Raw genomic sequence first — 10149 nt, forward strand, 5'->3', positions numbered from 1 at the left:
CAGTTTTATAAGAGTATATATTTAAAGTAGATGAATAAATGAGAAAATAAAGTTAATTCGGATATGCAGAAAGGGGGAAGGAAGTAAAGTTTTGAGATTTTAAAATGATTATAAAATTATTGAAATGTATAAAATTGAAAATCTCATTTTTTTTAAAAAAAAAGGCATTTTAATCTATATTGAACTTGTCCTTATGCTTCTGTCCTACTCTAGTGTGACTAAGAAATAGAGTGGGCTGCTACACAAAACACACTCCATTCTCCGTCTTTTTCATTAGAGCCCATTCACTTTATCCCATACAAGACTGTGGGAAGATCTAACGCACAGTCTAGACAAGAGAAATATGGTGTATATACTATTACTTTCTACCATATATTGCAGCTCAATGGCTGTCATTTCGTTCTTCCGAAATGGAAAAATAGTGCTGCGGTGAGTCGACATGGTAGGTATGGAGGGGGGGCTTTGCCTTGATTGTACCTATGCCTGTTGCAGGGCCGCCTTTACCCAGGGGTGCAAGGGGTGGGGGCACCCAGGCGCCAAATTCTGGGGGGCGCCAAATGTATACCTACTGTATACCGGTCCATCTTGATTGGCGGCAGTGCAAAGCAATGGAGGGAAAGTCCCCGCCCCCTCCTCCCTCGCTCTGTTACTCCGTAGTGTCAAATATTCCCGAGTCAGGAAACAAGCAGTCTTTTCTGCTGTGTCATTGTTACAGGTGAGCAGTCCCCGCCCAAAAGCTCAACAACTTTGAGTTCACCCCCCAAAAAATAGATAAACAACTTTGGTTTCCCCCCTCCCCCAAAAAGTTCAATACAATGGTACCTCAAGTTAAGAACTTAATTCGTTCTGCAGGTCCGTTCTTAACCTGAAACTGTTCTTAACCTGAGGTACCACTTTAGCTAATGGAGCCTCCCACTGCCGCCACGCGATTTCTGTTCTCATCCTGAAGCAAAGTTCTTAATCTGAGGTACTATTTCTGGGTTAGCGGAGTCTGTAACCTGAAGCGTCTGTAACCCGAGGTACCACTGTAGAAGTTAATTTGGGGGAGGCTAAACTAAATTTGGGGGCGCTGGGTGGATCTTTGCACCCCGGCGGCGCATGTGCAAAAGACGGCCTTGGTCTGTTGCTGCTCAAAAGTGTCTCCCTATGTTTTAGAGCTGCTCAAAGCTGAGTGTCTTTAAAAGGTGCCTCAGTTGGGATAAGTTTGGCAGTTATAACCTGGGGAAGTTACACTAGCCAAACAGGTGCTGTTCCCAGGCAACTGCCGAAGAAACAAACACTTAGAGAAAGCCATCTTACATGTTTGCTGCTGGCTTCCACCAGAACAGACTTGTTCAACTACCTTTCCTAGGCCAATGTGGATTCACTTGATCTCTAGCCTCTACTCCGTGCAGCTTCAAGAATGCTGCCCTCTCATCCAAATGTTCCATTTGCATTATATTGGCACTCTAACCCATGTAAGGATGCCAGCTTTTTCTGAATGAAGAGAGTGTTGCGATTCACCCGCTCCATGGAAGTGTTCCAGCATCACAATGGGCCCCTTTGTGTGGCTTAGAAAGGGTAGAATGGGCATGACCTGTAGGCTATGGTTCTCTGCTTTTATTAGACGGACCTAGTATGTCAGCTCAGTTTTCAGCAGCAGAAGGCAGAGGCAAAACACCAAAAGGCAATCAATCCTGAGAAAGAAAATCCAAAAGCATCAGGGGACAAGTCAGTGGGAGTATTTTCTGTGCAAGTCCTGCTTAGATGATCGGATATGCTGCAGAAGCTGATGTAATTGCTAAAGACTGAAGGGTTTCTTGTGACATAGCTAGGTGCCCAGCCCTGAGGAGCAGCGCTCAGAGGGGAAAGTGATTCACCCATATTTTGCATGACTAATTCAGCCATTGCAACACCCCCACCCTCCATGACTTCCTATTTGCAGACTAGCCTTAGCTGATCTTTCTCGCAGTTTCCATTATACTGGCATGTGGTGCTCCCCCAAGTGGCCTGTTTAACAGAACACAGTGATACTCACCATTACTGATCACATTTTAATAACATGCACAGAATTGAAGGGATTGTTCATATCTCTCTGCTCCTTTTAATTGCATCAGCTCTAAGGCATTGATCTGCTCAAAAAAGCAACTTTAATTCAGTGAGTTTACTATGCCCAGTGACTTCAAAAAAGCCGTGAACAATCTGTCGGTGCAAGGAAAATATAGGTATAAAAGGAGAAGTCCCTGCATGCCAAGATTCAGGTAGGTGAGAGGACCCCAGCAGAGATTTAAAATCGGATAACATGCAGCAAAGCAAAGTGTGGGGATATAGGCTGTTAGACCTTTAAAATATGCCCTTGTGAGTTCCGAATTTCCCTCTTTCCCCAGCATAGGAAAAGAGCACACGTTTGGTAAGTTGAAAATTGGTTTACTTACAGATTCTTCAAAGGTCCGATTCATGTGCTTTTCCATACAGCATTCAAAAAAGTTGCACAGTCTGTAAAACTTGACTTAGTCACATTGGTGATGGTGCCTAAATTATTGGCATAGAATTCAAGAGTGGCTTGCGAGAGTCATGTGCTTCTCAAGTAGATTGAGAAGGAAAGAATAAGCATGGTTATTTTCCTCCCAAGGTGAGAGGGAGCAACCTAGCTAAGCTTGGCAGGACAGTTCGCCCTATGATATTAACCCCTTCATGCATTTATTAGACTTAAGCATGTTGATTAAATGAGGCTGGTTATCCCACACAATCTAGACAAACAATGGTTAGGAGAAGAGCAACAGGAAAAAAATGTTCTACCTGGGAGAACTCTTCACACAAAGACCTGGTCCACCTCACACCCCTTTCTCATTGCATTCATACCAGCATGGCTATGAACAGGTGATGGTTAGTTTCATTGGCAAAAGAGAAATGTAGCGCTAGGCAGCAGTAAGTTTTTTTGAAAAATGTATTTTTATTAAAGATTTTATTGGTTTATAAAAGTAGGTGCAATGTCTCTCTCTCTCTCCCCCCCCCCCAAGTAACATTTTTTACAGATCAGTTTCATTTGTTGAGACTTTTTTTAAAAAAATTAATTTATTATTTATACCCCGCCCATCTGGCTGGGCTTCCCCAGCCACTCTGAGCGGCTTCCAACAAAATATCAAAATACTGTAATACATCAAACATTGAAAGCTTCCCTAAACAGGGCTGCCTTCAGATGTCTTCTAAAAGTCTGAAAGTTGTTTTTCTCTTTGACATCTGGTGGGAGGGCGTTCCACAGGGCAGGTGCCACTACTGAGAAGGCCCTCTGCCTGGTTCCCTGTAACTTGGCTTCTCGCAGTGAGAGAACCACCAGAAGGCCCTCGGCGCTGGACCTCAGTGTCCGGGTAGAACGATGGGGGTGGAGATGCTCCTTCAGATATACTGGACCAAGGCCATTTAAGACTTTAAAGGTCAGCACCAACAGTTTGAATTGTGCTCGGAAACGTAGTAGGAGCCAGTATTGGTCTTTCAAGACCAGTGTTATGTGGTCTCGGCGGCCACTCCCAGTCACCAGTCTAGCTGCTGCATTCTGGATTAGTTGCAGTTTCCGGGTCTCCTTCAAAGGTAGCCTCAAATAGAGCACATTGCAGTAGTCCAAACGGGAGATAACCAGAGCATGCACCACTCTGGCGAGGCAGTCTGCAGGCAGATAGGGTCTCAGCCTGTGTACCAGATGGAGGAAGAGTTTTGGATTCGATATCCCGCCTTTCACTCCCTTTAAGGAGTCTCAAAGCGGCTAATATTCTCCTTTCCCTTCCTCCACCACAACAAACACTCTGTGAGGTGAGTGGGGCTGAGAGACTTCAAAGAAGTGTGACTACCCCAAGGTCACCCAGCAGCTGCATGTGGAGGAGTGGAGACATGAACCAGGTTCCCAAGATTATGAGTTTACTGCTCTTAACCACTACACCACACTGGCTCTCACTGGAGCTGGTAAACAACTGCCCTGGATACAGAATTGACCTCCATGGACAGCTGTGAGTCCAAAATGACTCCCAGGCTGCACACCTGGTCCTTCAGGGCCACAGGTACCCCATTCAGGACCAGGGAGTCCTCTATACCCGCCCGCCTCCTGCCCCCCAAAAACATTACTTCTGTTTTGCCAGGATTCAACCTCAATCCATTAGCTGCCATCCATCCTCCAACCACCTCCTGCACTCACACAGGACCTTCACCGCCTTCACTGGTTCTGATTTGAAAGACATTAGGAAGAAAAGGGAGAAAGAGGTGGAGGGGGGGGAAGGTGAGTGGGGGGGTGTCGGGTGGCGATGTTGCCAGCAGTAAGGTTGACTGACTGACTGATGGGTAACATGGAGTGTGGCAGACTAGCTGGAACTGCAGAACATGTATGAGCCAAGAAACTAGCTCCCTCGGTTTATTCAGATGCCTTTTATTCTTGCCCTTTTCTAATTGTTTGGGAATGACACATCCAACTCTATAATTCTATGATTCTATGCCTGGATCATCACTTTGGGAAGATTTTGACATTGTGACAATTAAGCCTGTAGCCAGAAATATTGTAGCGAAGGAGGGTAACGGAGGTGGGAGGATGTAAAATCCATACAGAACAGCCAAAACCCAAATGCAGTACAGTTAAAAGTTATGTAGTTGTTTTAAATTGCTATATGAATTCAAAGGTCTCAAATATAGAATAAATATTAATAAATGCACACATATCTAAATATATATACCATGCGGCTGAAATAGTACAGGAGAACAATCCTGAAGCCATTTTGACTCTCCCAATGACCTCAAATATTCCTCTGCAGTAAGGGAGGCAAATGAGGAAAGCCTTCCCATTGTCTTTTGGCTTACAAATCCTGTCTTGAGGGCGTATTTGTGTATGAATAGGGTGAGCCCGTGACCTGGATTCAGGAACTAAAGTATTAACCATCTCAAAAGAATGGCTGGGCTGCCCAGGTAATGCAATCAGCAACTGGTATCCTGGCAGACAGCATTTCTGCTGTAGACCACTACTTATGATGTATGTATGATGATTTTGGGGTGGTCTTTGGCTAAGGTGGTTGGGCAATGTTAAAAGTCTTTAAAGGTTCCTGCACACTTTTGCTCAGAGTCTCTCCTTCCTTGGAAGGAGCAGAGGGAACTCTGTTGTGACAGAAAAATAAAAGCCTGCCTTGCTTTCCACTGGATATGATACGATACAATATGATACAATAATCTTTACTGTCATTGCCCCATACAGAACAACGAAATTGAAAAAAATCTACATCAGACATTCAAAAACCAACAAGCCTGCTATCCCAACTATCCCAGCCTGGGGATACCCCATAATTAAATACAATATACTCCCACAGAGACTACCTTACACTGCGTTTAAAACCAAAATCGCATTTGGATAGAAACTGTTTCTCATGCGGTTAGTCCTAGTCTTTATAACCCTGCACCTTCTTCCAAAAGGCAGAAGCTAGAAGAGATTTCCGGGGTGTGCACTATCTCTGCAGCTTTCTTATGGCACCTGGAAGCATAGATTTGATCCAAGGTGGGAAGAGTGCACCCAATTATTCTTTCCGCAGTCTTTACAACCTTGGACAGCATTGTTTTTTCCCTGACCGTGCAGCTCCCAAACCACACACAGAGACCATAAGTTAATACACAGTACAATGGTAAAATGCCATCAACAGGTCCTTTGACAGATTTTTTCTGAAGGATTCTCAGAAAATATAACCTCTGTTGTGCTCTCTTTATCAGGTCTTTGCTGTTTTCTCCCCAGGTTAGGTCATCTCTCAACTCCATTCCCAGAAATCGAAACACTGAGACCTGTTCCACACACTTCCCCTCAATAATATTCTGTCTCCATCCATTCTTCTCTGACTGATCATGGACTTAGGACACTCCGAGTCCCATGGGGAGTTGGGCAGCAAAAGCCAAACCCCAATTTTGACATCAAAATATGAGCACTGTTCAAGTAAATATTAAAGTGTTTAAATAACTGCATGTTGCTTTCAGGTGTCCAACCTATGTACTCTTTAGCCATAATAATAATAACACAGAAAAGGTGGGAGCAAGTTTATCCCCCAGTGAGCAAATGGATTATGTGGAATACCGCCTATAAGTTTCGTCCTTATACCTTCACAAGTTAAAGGGACAGTTTCTCAATTTAAAAAGATATTTAAAAATATTTTTACCCCTTAGGTTCTGGCCCAGTTCTCCCTCGTATTACTAACCTGGCTGTAAACTGCAAGTGGAAAATCACCTCCATTTTAAAAAGAACTAAAACAGTGCATAGCAAATTAGCATGTCCAGGAGACAGCTAGGCACTGATCCTTTCCCACTTACATGTTTGTTTTCTGCATATTTAGGGGGCAGGCATTCCATTATATGAGCCCGCATCTACATGCTGGCACAGGTTTGCTACTTCCCTAAGAACTAGGCCACTGTGATGCTTCTTGTACCCTGATTGCATTTCTTTCACTACAAATATTTTCAAAAGCCTGGCTTCTGGGAAGTGAGCTGCTCAACAGCCGGCCTGGGATTTTGTCCCAACATGTAGTAAGCATTCCCATGACCTCACATTCCCTTTGGAGCACGTGTGCCAATTCTTGCTCACAGATGGCAGCAGCTTAATACCGTTCCAGAGAGCTGTTGCTTCCAACATGTTCCTCCCCTTTTCCAACATAACAGGCAGAAGCAAAATACATACAGCCAGAGGCTGCAAAGAGATGCAGAACCAACTCATGTTTACACATTTTCCTATATGTTTTATTGTATTTTGCGTCTGCCTGTCAAGAAGTCAGTGGAGAAGAGAAGCTGCAGAATTAAGGATAATATTGGGAAAGTTCTTTAAAAAGAAGAAGAAAAACCCATTCCAATTCACCTCAAAAATGGAGTCTGTTCAAGTTCCATCTCCAAAAATGAACTAATTCCACTCCAGTTCAATCCATAATTCATTCACACGGTCCTTAACATTTTATTTTAAGCTTCCAACGTTTTACAAGCTGCACTGCTACAGTAAAATATACTTAAGATCAGTGCCGCATTTACGTATCAGCTAAACAATCTATAGCTTCGGGCCCCACTCTCTTGGGGCCTCCATAAAAATTTAAAGGAAAAAAACCCTGGATGTACATTTCCAAAATATAAAATAAAAAACAAATAAAATAAAACCTACATACAGCAACAGTGTTTTGTGTTGTGTAGGCTCCTATTTGCTCATTTCTATATATAGGGTGCCTACATTCTGCATGGACTGGTTGCATGGCAACATGTGCAAATGGCTTTAGATACCTATTAGGTCCATAAATCTTGTGTGCCCTGCTCGGCGTAGTTCATAGCTTCTCTGAGTTCTTCAAGCCCCTTCGCTACGGCAAGGCAGTGATCCATGGTTTTCCCAGTAGTGATGTATGGAAGTGAGAGCTGGACCATAAAGAAGGCTGATCGCCGAAAAATTGATGCTTTTGAATTATGGTGCTGGAGAAGACTCTTGAGAGTCCCATGGACTGCAAGAAGATCAAACCTATCCATTCTTAAGGAAATCAGCCCTGAGTGCTCACTGGAAGGACAGATCGTGAAGCTGAGGCTCCAGTACTTTGGCCACCTCATGAGAAGAGAAGACTCCCTGGAGAAGACACTGATGCTGGGAAAGATGGAGGGCACAAGGAGAAGGGGGCGAGAGAGGACGAGATGGTTGGATAGTGTTTTCGAGTTTACCAGCATGAGTTTGACCAAACTGCGGGAGGTAGTGGAGGACAGAGGTGCCTGGCGTGCTCTGGTCCATGGGGTCACGAAGAGTCGGACACGACTAAACGACTAAACAACAACAAAGGTCCATAAATTACCATGTAGCATATATTCAACACAAAAAACAGCAACAATTTGTTGTTGACAAAGGAGAGCTGGACATATAAAGGGCCCCATTACCTTCAGTAGCTTAGTGCCTCATCAAACCTAAATCCAACCCTGCTTAAGATTACTTCAGCAACATCCAGACTGATGTTTTATTGGGGCATATTCTGCAACATGTAGTTGACACAATAATAACGTATTAGTGGCATATTCTACTTTAGTTCTGTTATGTTTCCCCAATGCAATGATTGGCTGATTCTGCTTCCCTCCTGGAGCCTGATTGGTCTTTTCCTGCAGGCCAATCAGTTGTTGCATTCTATGATCCTACCAGCCTAATAGGCTGATTAACTTCCTCCTGGAGCCTGATTGGTCTTTTCCTGCAAGCCAATCAGTTGCTGCATTCTAGGATCCTACTTGCCTAATGTTCTAGGATCCAAGCTTAGTGCATAACAAATTTAGTGAGTAAGACTCCTTGAGGAAGCATGAATTCCTATTAGCAAGCAAAGCAGTTGAGCAAAGGCTGGTTACCAAGTGGTCCTAAGTATGCCATTTCATACTCTCTACATCTTCCTGTGACAGGAAGTTTCAGGAGCTGTTACTAGGTCATTTTACTTAAAAGGAGAATTGTCACATCTTTTTGTTTGACAAACTGGGCAGGACAGAGCGAATAGATAAGGGCCACATTAAAGTTTCATCAGTTCCTTAAATCTTCTTCCTCTTCTTTTTTGGCAATCAATCGTAGCCAAGTAAGATTGTCTTCCGTGAAGGAAGAGATCCCAACAAAAGAAGAGTGGCAGATGAAGTTAATGGACTACGCCGAATTGGTGAAATTAACTGGGAAAATTCGGAACCAGAAGGACGAGACGTAAGACTGGAATAAATTTGCATTGTATTTGAGAGACAATTGTAAACAATTGACATTGTTAGTAGGGCTACAAGAAGTTTTGTAAGGTTAGTGATATCAATATGATGTTTAAATGGTGTATTTAAGATTTGGATTTAAGGGTAATAATAATAACAAAATGCAATATTAGAGTATAATTAGGAAAACCATTACTTGAGAAGGAGGGAAGTCTCAGGCCAGCTTGGCCAAGTGGCTTTAATATATTATATGTAAGATGGATGTTTTGTCAATTTTTTTTTAAAGATTATCTTCCATGAACACAGTCTTAACAGTGTGTCCGTAGGTGACTGTAGAGGCCAATTCTGGATCCACACGTCCTTCCACAGTGGGGACATAGTTGAGGGTTGATCATGGTGAGGGTTTGCCAAACATGTCTTCCTCTTACCATGTTTCTCCCTTTCTCTCCACACATGACCAGTCCAACAAAGTTGATGTTGAAGAATCACTGCTTCGACACTGGTGATCTTTGCTTCTTCCAGTACACTGGCATTTATAAGTGGTCCATGTTTCGCAAGCATACAGTAAGGTTGGTGGTACAATAGCTTTGTAAACAAGCATTTTGGTTTTCCTGCGAATGTCCCAGTCCTCAAACACTCTGTACTTCAGTTGAGAGAAAGCTGCGCTCACACAGCTCAGGCGATGCTGGATTTTGGCATCAATGTCGGCCCTTGTGGAAAAATAACTGCCCAGGTAGGAGAAGTGATTGACTGCAGCGTTACACCATTGAGTTGGATTTGTGGGACTGCAGAGGGGTTGTTTTGTGCTTGTTGATGCAGCACTTTGGTTTTTTGGATGTTGTGTGATAGGCCAAGCTTTTCGTAAGCTTCTGAAAAGATATTTAGGATGGTTTGGAGGTCATCCTCTAACACTACGTTGTCATCAGCATACAGCCCCCACCTCCCTGCTGTTTCTTGTCAGCCAGCTGCAAAAACGTGGACTTCCTTCTTTTTGCTGGCTACATTTAGACAGCCACACTGTTTCTCCTTTCTCACACCCACACAAGAAGGGTGTGCAATAGCTAGTAGCCACCAGTTACCAAAAGCTAATCCAGTCAGCAATCCAAAAGCACTGGGAGAAGGTAATGGTGCTGATCCAAAGAGGATGCAGGCAACGATTCTTGCAACTCTCTAAATGCCTCCAAGCACCACAAAAGTAGAGTGGAGAAAGACCGTATTGCCAGCAGAAACATCCCTTTCTTCCTTTGCTTTTGGTCAAAGTCCTAAGCTGATCCAAAATTCTGCTCGCCTCCCGGAATCTGCTGCTAACCTGGCTTGAAGGTTCAGGTGAGCTGGGAAAGGAAACAGCAAAAAGAAAAGAGCAGGACTCAAGCAACAAGCACCCCTCCCCCCCAAACTTCCACCCTAGCAGTGAGCTAAGGCAGTCACAGGCCTCATACTTCCTCTAACAAAAAGCCACAAAGGAAATGCCCTGCATGTGTG

This window comes from Podarcis muralis, chromosome 17, assembly GCF_964188315.1.
Source record: "Podarcis muralis chromosome 17, rPodMur119.hap1.1, whole genome shotgun sequence".
Lineage (NCBI taxonomy): Eukaryota > Metazoa > Chordata > Lepidosauria > Squamata > Lacertidae > Podarcis > Podarcis muralis.